We start from the raw sequence: 12954 nt of genomic DNA, 5'->3' as shown, positions 1-12954 counted from the left end.
ACAAACTCTGACATCCTCAGACTCTGTTCTAATTAAACTGTAGTTGTGATTATGTATTCAACACTTAGCCATTATGTCATGTCAGCGTTAGACACAATTTGACTCATTTAAATACAATGACAATGATGTAATTAGGACCTGTAATGCATTCATTTGCGTGAATGAATGAATGAATAAACAAACATTTTCTTAAAAAAAATGTCAGTGAATATTTCTCAGGGTAGGTTTACGGCACTGTTTATGATGACATCCCACATTATATCTGTATTTAAATGTATATTAGACTATTTATAAGATTGTCAGGCTAATTTAAACAGTAAAAATAATAAAACACAAAACAATGAAACAACAAAAATGGAACATACATTGGAAAAAGACGTGATTAGACCTTCGACTATCCCCAGTTAGGCCTACTGTAGCCCCAATTGCAATGATGTTGTTCTGTCATTGGTTGATTTCACCGGAAATCTCGAGCTCGTGTTTATCGGCGTTAATGCCACCAAACGCTTTGGTCCCGCGGGACTGATGTTTGTTCGTTCAGGCAGTATGAATGAAGCAAGCGAAAAGAAATAATCCCGAAAAACACGCGAAAAAGTGGAGAGTTCATGTTCATACAAACAAGTTAAAGGTAAGAATACGCATTTATAATCGCTTTTGCATCTTTATTTGGTATTTGAGTGTAAATTGAAAGTTTATGTAATATTTAAAAAGTCTTTATTATTGTTTAAAAAACTTTAGGCAGGATAGTCTTCTCTTTATGTGAGGAATAAACTCCAGGACATATACAGGCTATTTTAAGTGTTGATAAAACTGTAGGCTATATCAACTTTAGACAAAAAAAAAAAAAAAGTTTAATTGTTGAATTAGTTTGTGGACTTCTCAACGGCTCAAGTGAATAAGCTCTGTGATTGTGTATTGGTAATACTGTTGTTGTCTAAAGGTTGCAGTTTCATGGCTTTATTAAATGATAACAACTTCCAGCCAGTGATGACTTTCAGCACTTCAGAGGAGGAAATGACTGATGATACTAATAAGAGTTTTCATATAGGCTATACAGCAGGGTAGCTGATATAGGCCTAACTCAATTTAATAATAGACAATGGTGTTAAAATGTAATTTTCACAAAAATATTTTAGAAATTGTTATGCTTTGAGGATGCTGTTGGACCATTGGAACAAAAACCATTTGCACCATCAAATCTTTATTTTGCTTGTATAAAGTTACTTGTATAAGTTCCTTAAGGTTATAGATTTACTCAAATTCTACTTAAGTAGCCTATGTGCTGTTGTTTAAATTCAAACAAAAACGTCTTTACTTCTGCGTGTAAATACCTTATTTTATAATCTTATAAGCGCATTAGAAAACAGCCATATTGCTTGTGGACATACAGTACACTACAGTATGTTTGGGTGCTTGGGATCACATGACCAGGCCGAACAAATGCATGTGATTAAATGAATACCGCACATGTGTTTTGTGCTTTCTGTTCAAGCAGCTGAAGTTAAACCCCATGAATGAGTGCAGTATGCGGTCTGTCTCTAGTGTGTTTACATTAGCATTGAAGTCCATAGAGGCAATAATCAGCTTTCCTCTGCCTTGTCCCATGCTGTATGTGGACATGGATAAAGCTCATGAAGGCTAACACCTTGACCCTGTGATTGAAGCCGGCCATTGAAAAGTGGATAAGTGTCTCAGTTCATGCTCCGTGACCCGGGTGCTCTTGGTTCTGAGCTGCGTTTCTCAAAAGCATCATGAGCTAAGTTGATTGTAGAGATCATTGATGGCAGTGGTTCTACGGTTAAGCTTATGATGCTTTTTGGGAAAGGCAGCCCTGGGTGGTACACTTTAATGCATTACTGTTTTAAACACTCACTAATGGTACAAGAAGCAGCTTCACTGCAACACAAAAGAAGATATTTTGAAGAATTGAAGAAAGTATTCTTGTTGCACCACTCAAAGGTTGAACCACTTAAGTTACGTTGACTATTTTAACAATGTCTTCACTAAATTTCTGGACCTTGAATGTGGTCATTTGGTTGCTTTCTATGGGAGATAAAAATGTATTGTATTTCATCAAAAATATCTTAATTTGTGTTCTGAAGATGAACGAAGGTCTTACGGTTGTGGAACGACATGAGGGTGAGTACTTAATGACAGAATTTTCATTTTTTGGGTGAACTAACCCTTAACTGAGAAAGTTATCACTGCATTTAATTATTGTCATAGCATGATTTGTCCAGCAGATGGCTCTCTTCCTTAGTGTACAGTTTGGAAGGGTCTTTTTTTTTATTATTTCATATGACTTTCTAGATATAGCCAGTTACCCCATCTATCTCTGTTGCCATGCAACTTTGTAAGTGGTTTAAGTTTTTTTGTATGGGTGAATTTCAATAATACATCAATTTCAGCACAAAATCAATTACTAATATAATATAAACACGCACACACACACTCTTTACCATGCTTTTATTTAAATGTGGTCTCAAAAATGTGCGAGGTTATGTGAAATTCACCCATATGTCTGAATAAGGTGTGTTCAGTAAGGTTATATAAAGTAAATGGATGCTTGTGTTTGCTATTGGGATAGACATGCTTCTGAAATTATGAATTACCTGGAAAAAAACTCACTTTGGCATGTGGCTTAATTTGGAGCCTTCTTCAATTCATTGCCTATAATGTTGTGTAATGATAAAGTTCACAAACAGATGCCGTCCTTTGCCATTTTTAGTGAGAAAAACATTCAAGGCCCTTTCATTAATGTTTGTCACGAGATTGAGCATGCTGAGTGTGTATTAAAGTGACACTGCAACAGCGTGACCATGCATGTTCTGGTCAGAAATCTAGATTGGTCATAAAAGTTCTGTCACGTCCTTCAGAGCCTGAGGTTCAGTGCCTAACTGCAGCCTGATCTGCTTTGGCAATGAGTCGGCATTCACTGCCACGCTCAAGGCCAAAGAGACAACATTAATATAACTGGGTTAATACAGCAATGGTCCCTTGTCCACTTTTTACATTTGATGAAATATCATCGTCATTAAAAGGTTAGTTCACCCAAAAATGAAAATTCTGTCATTTATTAGTCACCCTCATGTTGTTCCAAACCTGTTAGACCTTCATTCATCTTTGAAACACAAATTAAGATATTTTTGATGAAATCCGAGAGGTATCTGACTCCTCCATAGACAGCAATTTAACCACCACTTTCAAGGTCCAGAAAGTACTAATGACAGAATTTTCATATTTGGGTGAACTAACTCTTTAAGTTTTTTTTGTGATTTTTCTGATGATAAAATAGCTTTTCATAAACATTATAATTGAAATCCATATATATATACATATATATATATATATATATATATATATATATATATATATATATATATATATATATATATATATATATATATATATATATATATATATATATATTTTTTTTTTTTTTTTTACATCATTGCTAAATTGCAAATTAGCATACATATTTATAATTTCTCAACACTTTTAATTGAAATAAACATGCAAGAAATACTGCACAATTGCCTTTTAAAATGCTGCACTTGTCTCACTGAAAACTTATGATACACATTATTTTTAATGCCAAATAATTCATTAACTATTTATTTAAGCACTTTCATTTGAAAAAAAAAAAACTTGCACAATTTCATTTTAATAAACATTACACTGTTTGATCTTTGCAGCTTATGATGCAAATTGATTTCAGTGCCAAACAGTCTAAATAATTAATAAATTCAACTACTTTAAAACATAACAAAACAATTCAACCACTTTTAATTGAAATAAACTTCCAAGAAATAGCCTATTGCACAATTATATTTTAATAAAAGCTTCACTATTTGCTCTTTGAAATTTATGATGCACATTGATTTTAATTTTGATTTCACTAACTAGTTTAATCATTTAACCACTTTTCATCAAAGTAAACTTACAACAAATCTTGCACAATTCCATTTGAATAAATGCTGGACTGATTGCTCCTCGCAACTGATGAAGCGCATTGATTTTAATGCTAAATAATTCAATACAAGTTAAAAGTGTTCTTCAGTGTTCAAAGTATTAATGATTTATGTGATCATATCAGAAGTATTGATATTTCAAGATCAATCCATCCATTCCTACTCTATACGTTCCATCTGATCCATGCATGTGTCTATCTCTGGTAGTCTGGTGATGTTGTTGATCTAACAGCTGATTCAATCCCTGGGTCTCTCAACCCCCCTCAGGCTATTTATGGCAGATTCCCCTGTAGGACTCAGTTCTCAGGCCATACATGGAGTCCACTGGTTGAGGTTACCTCTGAGCGTGTGCACTAGCGTGACTCTCAATAGACTGTCACTCTGGAGTTGTTAGCTGAACAGGATATTCAGAGAATTGCCACCTGCGGATTTTCAGTGACCGCTTCTCCACAGAGGAATATTTTTTTTGGATTAGGACGCCATTGGAATCTTCTCATTTCTTTACCTGTGTTGTGTTGTTTTCTTTAATTGGCCGCCGTATCCTATTTTTCCCTTCCGAATATCCTTTCCCCTCCTCTCCTTCTCTTTTCCCCTTTCCCTCCCCCTTTCCCTTCTTCCTGTCTATCATCAACACTGTTATTCCTTTACATCCTTCATTCATATGGATCAGCATCCCTTCATTTTTAGGGAGGAGTATGACGGGCGTCTGCTATCTCTTCACCTCTCATCATTCACAAACTGACCCGCACTTTATTCAAAACACTGTTTAGAAACTGTTGCGCTTGGAATAGTTGCGCTTGGACTCTTCGAATGAACTTGGGAAGCTTTTCTAGGCAGTAACCAGTAAGTACCTTTTCAATCTTTCTTCCTTTTTGTTTCTCCATCTACGTCTCTGTGTGGTGGCAGCCGTAAGCCCTCGGGCTGAGCCGGCTTTATTAAGCCCCATGATAGCGTAATCCCCCTGTGACTCCAACCCACCCTGATCCGCTCCCTGCTGGACAGTAGACGGGTTGGGAAGCATGTGTCAGTGATTCTCGTCTGCGTCCGTCCTCTTACAGCTCAACAGGTATATTTTGACAGAATCTTCTATGGCTGTTGAATGTTCTGCTGCTGATACTGCTTCTTTACCAAATAACTTCCTGATTTTGTTTTTTGTTTTAAGAACAAATGTGGTCTGACCTTGCTTTAGAGTTGGTGACAATGGAACTGGGATTCTTACTAAAAGCATCCAGGAACATATTGAATATGTTTAAAACCAGAGTATACGATGGTAGAGATGCATCAATGCACATCTCAATCTTGTCTAGTAAGATGCCTCCATCTGGTTGGTTTTGGAAGTCAGAATAGATGTCGCTGTCTGTGATATCCCACAATCCTGAGCATGTGCTTTGTTTGAAGTTTCCGCCTGTCCGTCCGTCCATCCGTCTGTTTGTTTATTTAATTATATATTTATTTGTGTATTTATTTACTTTACTAATAAATTCACTTATTTATTCATGTACTTATTTACTTATTTATTTACTTAATTTTTCTTATTTTCTTTGTACTCATTTTATATTCTTTTTATTTATTTTATTTTTACTTGCTTATTTTTTACTCTCTTATTTTTTATCTTCAGTTTACTAATGTATTATTTTTACTTGATTGTTTTCTTTTTACTTTTTTGCATAAGTTTTATTTTTTACTTTTTTGCATAAGTTTTATTATTTGTTTAATTTAATTAATTTTTATTTCATTTATTATTTTTCATTTTTCACTTATGAGCCGTTAAACATACTTGTTTTACTTTGCTTGATTATATTTATGGAATGTTCTTCTCAACATGACGTCATTCCTGTTTCTCTCAATGGTAGGTTTTATAGAGAGTTAATCTATATTTAGGAACTAGAGATTTGGGGGTGGCTTTTTAATAAGTACCCACATAACAAGTCAAGTCACCTTTATTTATATAGCGCTTTATACAGTACAGATTGTTTTAAAGCAGCTTTACAGGGATAACAGGAAAATGATTCAATGATGCAAACAGTTTCATTTCAGCTGTACAGCAGCTCTAAAAGAAAAAGTGCCATTGCTTAGCTGCAGTCAGTTCAGTCAGTGTTGATTCAGTTTTGTTGTAAAGATCATCAATTATTAAATTAGTTCATTTCATCTATAAAGCAGCTCTGTAGAAAACAGTGATGTCATCATCCAATAGTGTCAGTACAGTCAGATCAATATTGTTATTTTTTAAGTGTCCCCAACTAAGCAAGCCTGAGGCGACAATGGCAATGAACCCAAACTCCATTGGTGACAGAATGGAGAAAAAAACCCTTGGGAGAAACCAGGCTCCTCTGGCCAACGAGTGAACATGGTGTGATTAGTGTGATCAGAAATCAGATCATGGGCTGGTAGCATTCAATATTTCATCCAGTTCCTTTTTCTTGAAGATCGCATTCATCACTCCAGTATGGAGACGAAGCTGGTCATATGTCTGTGCAGAGGACTTGTCTGGTTCTCATGGTCTTTGCTGAGGATCTGTGCCGATGACTGTCGTGTCGATGAGGACTTTGCAGGGGATTATCTAGTTGACAGGATTTCTGCTGACATTCAGGGCTTCGTTGTGGTCGTGTCTAGGTGCAGGTCCACCATCTGATCTGGATATGGACCGGATACGGCTGACTATGGTAACCTCGGGATAAACAGAGAGACTAATATTAGCCTAAATGCCATTCAAGTACATCTGGTGTTATAAGAAGTGTTCCTGGTTCCCGTTGACCTAATTTATGCAGACTAACGATCTCTTAACTAATGTGAATTATAGAAATGTGATAATGTGTTATGTGTATGCCAGGTATGAGATGTGTTTTTAGTCTAGAATCTAGATTTAAACTAACAGAGTGTCCCGAACTTCCCGAGCAAGGTTAGAAAGACTATTCCAGAGTTTGGGTGCTAAACATGAAAAGGATCTACCGCCTGCAGTTGATTTTGATATTCTTGGTAAAATCAACTGGCCAGAATTTTGAGATCGTAATAGATGTGAAGCTATAATGTGCCAAGTACCATTTAGTGAGAACCATGTAGTGCTTTGTAAGTAATTAGCAAGATTTTAAAATGTGTACGATGTTTAATATGAAGCCAATGCATTTATGACAGAACCGGGCTAATATGGTCATACTTCCTGGTTCTAGTAAGAACTCTAGCTGCTGTGTTTTGAACCAGCTGTGTTTTGGTTTGTTCATTAAGCGTGCAGGGTAACCACCCAGTAGAGAATGATAATAATCTGGCCATGAGGTCATGAACGCATGAAATAACTTTTCTGCATTTGTCATTGAGAGAATTTATATATATAAATATAATATATAAATATATTTTTTTTTTTTTTTTTTTTTTTTAAGATGGAAAAATGCGGTTTTACAGATGCTAGAAATGTGGCTTTCAAATGAAAGGTTGGTATCAAAGAGCACACCCAAGTTCCTAACTGACGATGAAGACGTGTTAGAGCAACCATCAAGAGTTTGACAGTATTCTAGGTTATTGCGTGCAGAGGTTTTTGGTCCAATAATTAAAACAAGCACCTAGTAATGTTCTAGCAACTACACAAAACACCCTCGCATCCACATGGCAACCACCACCCGCATTCAAGTATTGAGTATTGTGGCAGCAAGTTTTACATGGACGGGAAGCATTCAGATTTTCTTCAGAACAAGTCTAGTTAACAGGTTTGTTTTTTGGTTTGCATTGACATTCTTTAGTGAAACTGAAGGGTTGGGAAGTTGAATAGACATTTTGCTTGACACAAATAGTTTGTCATGATAATTTGAGATCTTTGCCCTGTTGTTTTGCTCATAAATGTGAAGGTTAGGACTCGCTGTGCCTTCAAGTCGTCTGAAGCTCATCTAGAATCAGCTGTTAACAGCAGGGTTGTAACCGGAGTGTGTCTGAGGTCTGTGCCAACAAGCCGGTATGTCTAAGCCTGGCATCCCATGTGTGTTTATGTTTGCGATGTCTGGAGGAGCGTGCAACCGCATAAAGAAAATCACCTGCTCTTGTGGGTGCTCAGATGTTCACTAACAAGCAGTATTTGTTGTCATTGAGGTCAGGCATTAATTACTGATTATTTTTGATTATACAGTACATGATTTGGAGTGATATAAAGTTAACAGATTTTTTTAGATTATTTGGACTGCAGGTTCTGCAATATTTTGGGCTCAGATACATGCATGATGATCTGTGAGTCATATCACATGCTACTGTCCCAGAAAAATAAAGATTGGTCCAGCAGACCTTAAATATGAGACCGGCTAGAACTCCATAACCTCAGTGACTGAAACCGTACCCTGCCCTGAAGATGACCTCCTACCTTATGGAAAAGAGCATGCTCAGGTCTAGACTCTAGATCCTCTAAAGCGTGACATTGAATGAAATGGCAAAAAAGTCTCTTATGTTCACCAAGGCTGCATTTATTTGTTCAAAATTAGAGTAAAAACAGTAGTAACTATTTGAAAATATTATAAAATGTAATTTATTCCTTTAATGCAAAGCTGAATTTTCAGAGTCACATGACCCTTTAGAAATCATTTTAATATGCTGATTTGCTGCTTAAGAATTATTTCTTATTATCAATGTTGAAAAAGATTGTGCTGCTTAATATTTTTCTGGAAACTGTGATACATTTTTTTTTAGGATTCTTTGATTAATAGAAAGTTCAAAAGAACACTATTTATTTGAAATAGAAAAAGAATGATTTTTTTTAAAAACCTTAATGTACAGTATTTAGGATATTTTAGCATTTAAATGATTGTTCCATCTGTAAGTTTTTGTTACTAGCATTTAAACTTCCTATATTAAAGGTGCAGTGTGTAAAATTTAGGAGGATCTATTGACAGAAATGCAATATAATATAACTATGCTTTCAGTGGTGTATAAAGACTTTACATAATGACTTTACCGTTATGTTTTATCACTTTAGAATGAGCCATTTCTATTTACATACACTGCGGGTCCCCCTCTATGTCAAGTCGTCATTTTGCGCAGTAACCCTAAATGGACAACCCTAAATGGACAACCCTAATTCTACAGTAACCCTAAATGGACAAACTGCTCTACAGAGCATGTTTCGTCACTATTTTCATTGGTGATTTTAGAGGCAGCTTGGACTGTCACTACGTTGAATATGCACAAAGAAGTTGTAGTAGTAGTAGTAGTAGTAGTCGTCTGGTTTGTTAGAAGTAGACGGTTCTGTGTTAGAAGTAAGAAGAAACCTCATTGCTTGATTGGCTGCTTTGCTGTCTCAGACAACGACATCTTTGTCTTTGTGTCAGCAACTGTAACTTCTCTAAAGCGCTTCGAAAGGGAGGGGTGAGCACGGTGCTGAGCCGTTGGTTGCAATTTGCAACCTCAACGCTAGATGTTGCTAAAATTTACACACTGCACCTTTAAGTGATTTCTGTGAATGCTGTTGAAAGTGGTTTGGACTGAGCAGCACAACACAAGTTGTAGCCAATCAGCAGTAGGGGGTGTGTCCACTCAATGGGAGAGGAGAGAATGAGCAAGAGGAAGATTTGAACAACAAACTCTTGCTTGCGTATACTCGTGTGTACTGTTAATTTTTTGTTCTTGTTGTTCGTTTGTCAACTTCGCTTTATTTTTCGCAAAGCAATATTTTGCTTTGCTTCAGCTATGATAGGGACACATCCACTCTTGCATTTTGGGGGGTGGAGCAGTGGAGGTAAGGATGTGTTTGTTTGGGTTGATTACAAACATCAACTGTGTTTCTCAGAAATCGCTTACTGCACCTTTAATGGTTGGGGATCTGTGTAGTGTGACTTCAGGTTGATTGGGATATTTTTGCCATTGAGATGACTGGGAATTTAACCTGAATTCACCCTAATTCTTCTGAACGGATATAGTAAAACTTATTCATTGGAGCTGAGAGGTGGGGACAGTGGGGTAAAATTTCTTACTCCCTTATTCTAGCAAAATGTGCATAATTTTTGTCCCATGTTTAACGTTTCAATGTAAATTTTCTGTATGGTAAAAATACAGGGTGGGGTACAGGTAAAAAACACAGGTTTTCTGTAAGGTATAATATTTTATGCCCAAGCAAATTTATCCAGTTCTCAAAGTACTTGGTGTATTACCAAAGTATTAAACCAGAAAAATGATTTGGCCAAAGATTAGTCATGAATTATTGAACAAACACTCTTTCACCATAGTGTTGTGAGGTTAAGTGAAGTAATTTTTATGAATCTAACTTTTGGAGATCATCATTTCAGTTAATGCAGAGAGGTGGGAGTTTATTTGGTGACATTAGGATCACTGGGCTTCATTTATGAAACACGAGCACAACAAATTTCTGTGTAAATTGCTTGTAAAAACAATCTTATGTGCACTTACATTTATTCATTTAACAGATGCTTTTATCCAAAACAACTGTAAAACTGTCACAACAATTTATGTAGGAGCAGTTTTACAAATGATTGCACAAATTTGTCCCGCTTGTGCTTTGTCAAGGAGAGCCATTATGTGGTCTTTGGTCAAGCTGTTTCTGAATATGGTTTGCAATTCTGGGATACTAGCAAACTAGATGAGCTCTGAAGTGCATATCTGTTGATGAACAGACTAAATGTGGACCAGTTGGGTAATTGTATGCAATCGGAGTTCTGCACAGTCACTGTGGTTATGAGGCTGGAAAGGCCACTAAAGAGTCTACATACAGTACATGGCTCCATTTGTATTTTCGTTTGTGTGTGAGAGAGTCTATGAGGCCTGGAGCCAGACTGTGATATTGCAGCTGTTGAATTATCTGCACCTGCCCTCTCTGTCAAAACAAACAGTCAGATATACTGTCAACACTTAACCCCTCTGTTTTCTTTTTGTATTTTTTTTATACTTTAATTATTGTCTCAGAGTTCTTATTCTTGCAATTTAATTACCACATTCAAGGTCCAGAAAAGTAGTAAAAACATAGTCCTTGTGACAAGTGGTTCAACCTTAATTTTATGAAGCGATGAGAATTCTATTTGTGTGCAAAAACAAAAATAATGCCTTTTATTCAACAAATTTAGCTGTTTATGTTGTGTAGACACTGCTTCCAGGTTCTATGTCAGAACGCCGACTCGTTATTGGCCGGCGCATGCGTCGTGCTGCTCACGTAGAACCTGGAAGTGCTGCACTGTCTATCCAACGTAAACAGCGTAGGAGAATTTGTTGAATAAGGTCGTTATTATTTTTGTTTTTGCGCAAAAAAAAGTATTCTCGTTGCTTCATAAAATTAAGGTCACATGGACTATTTTAACAATGTCTTTACTACCTTTCTGGGCCTTGACAGTGGTACTGTTTTTAAATTGCTGTCTAGTCAGAGAGCTCTCGGATTTCATCAAAAATATCTTAATTTGTGTTCTGAAGATGAGCGAAGGTCTTACGGGTGTGGAACGACATGAGGGTGAGTAATTAATGACAGAATTTACATTTGGGTGAACTAACCCTTTAATATTTTTGAGGAGACCTTTGATGCACAGAACATTGTTGTAAAACTTGTAATTCTGGATAATACAGCAGTTTTTGCACTACTGTATTAGTTTTTGCACCACTATGCCACTTCAAGTAAAGATTTGCTGTTCATTTAAGGAGGTGTTTTCTTTAGAACAGTGATTTCTGTAATTCGGATGCATTCAAAATTGATGCTGAAGAATGAACAAGACTTGTTTAACCAGACCAGACTGTATCTTATTGACACCATGAAAACAAAAATGACCTTTTTTTTTTTTTAAATGGAACATTTAAGTATTTATTATAAACAATTTATCTGTGCACGTCATTATTTTAAATTCATGTGCCCCAGTAATCTTTAATCAAAATAACTTTCCCTCCCTCTTTCAGCGACTTCTGTTCTCTGATTATGTTTACTGGCGCGAGGGTGGGGCAACCTGTCACTCAAGTGAGATTCACCAATAGCAAACCACAACCAACCAATCAAATCCCGCCCTACTTTTTTTTTTTTTTTCTCCAAGAAACTTTTTCAGTAGGATGTATGCAACAATAGGAAGAAAAGACTATAGCAACTTCCGTTTCATGCCGACTTCAACGATAATGTTTTATGGTGAAAGTGTGCAAAAGTTGACAAAAATCGAATTTCCTGTTATGCAGAGATTTAAAGATTCTATTTTAGATTTTGTTCTGCACTCTGTTACTATTTGTGTTTTGGTTTGCATAAAAGCCATGCTTTGCTCTTGTGTGTGTGTGCATGTGCATTCCTTATCACATTAGCTCTGCAATGTGTCACCATTTGATTTAACTGCTACAGAGTCTGAATATAATTCATCCATAAATCTCTCACTCCCACTGGTATTGTTTGCAGCTCACCACAGTCTGTCTTTGTCCTTTGAGGTTCAGCTGTGGCTCATTCCCTGCTACGGTTTGAGAAACATCTTTCTAAAAACATCTGACATCTCCCAAATAGAAGTTGAATTTGTTGCTAGTATGATGGATAGAGTTAGAGATGTCTTAGGGCAGTAGGATAATAATATCCTGACAGCAAAATTCAGAATAAAACACTCATTTTTGAATGGGAGTCAATGGAGAAAGAGAGTTTCTGTGAGCAGATGGTTGTGTATGGCGTCTGCAAGCAGGGGCAAAAAGGCCATGCTTACCAGCCAAATCATGCCCTCTTGGTACAGTTTAAAACTTTGGCCAACTCCATTAATCATTACAGACTTCAGATGGCACTTTCCTGTTATACATCAGCTCTGTTGACAATGCTTTGAGTGTTTATGAGTTCCTGTCTATAGTGATTTTTGGATTACAAGAGAGATTGAAGAATGGAGGAGTTTTAAATGCAGAATGAAGGAGCACAGGTTGTGTAATAGCACAAATGAATTAATGTTCAGAATTGATTCCTTGTGTAGATCTTTATCGTTACTTCCTGTTTAGAACGGCTGTTGACGTAAGATCAGCTATTTCCCCAAACTGAGCCAAGAGCAACTCTTGAATAAATTTCATGGAG

This window comes from Megalobrama amblycephala, linkage group LG17, assembly GCF_018812025.1.
Source record: "Megalobrama amblycephala isolate DHTTF-2021 linkage group LG17, ASM1881202v1, whole genome shotgun sequence".
Classification (NCBI taxonomy): Eukaryota; Metazoa; Chordata; class Actinopteri; order Cypriniformes; family Xenocyprididae; genus Megalobrama; species Megalobrama amblycephala.
Note: the sequence above shows the minus strand (reverse complement) of the source record.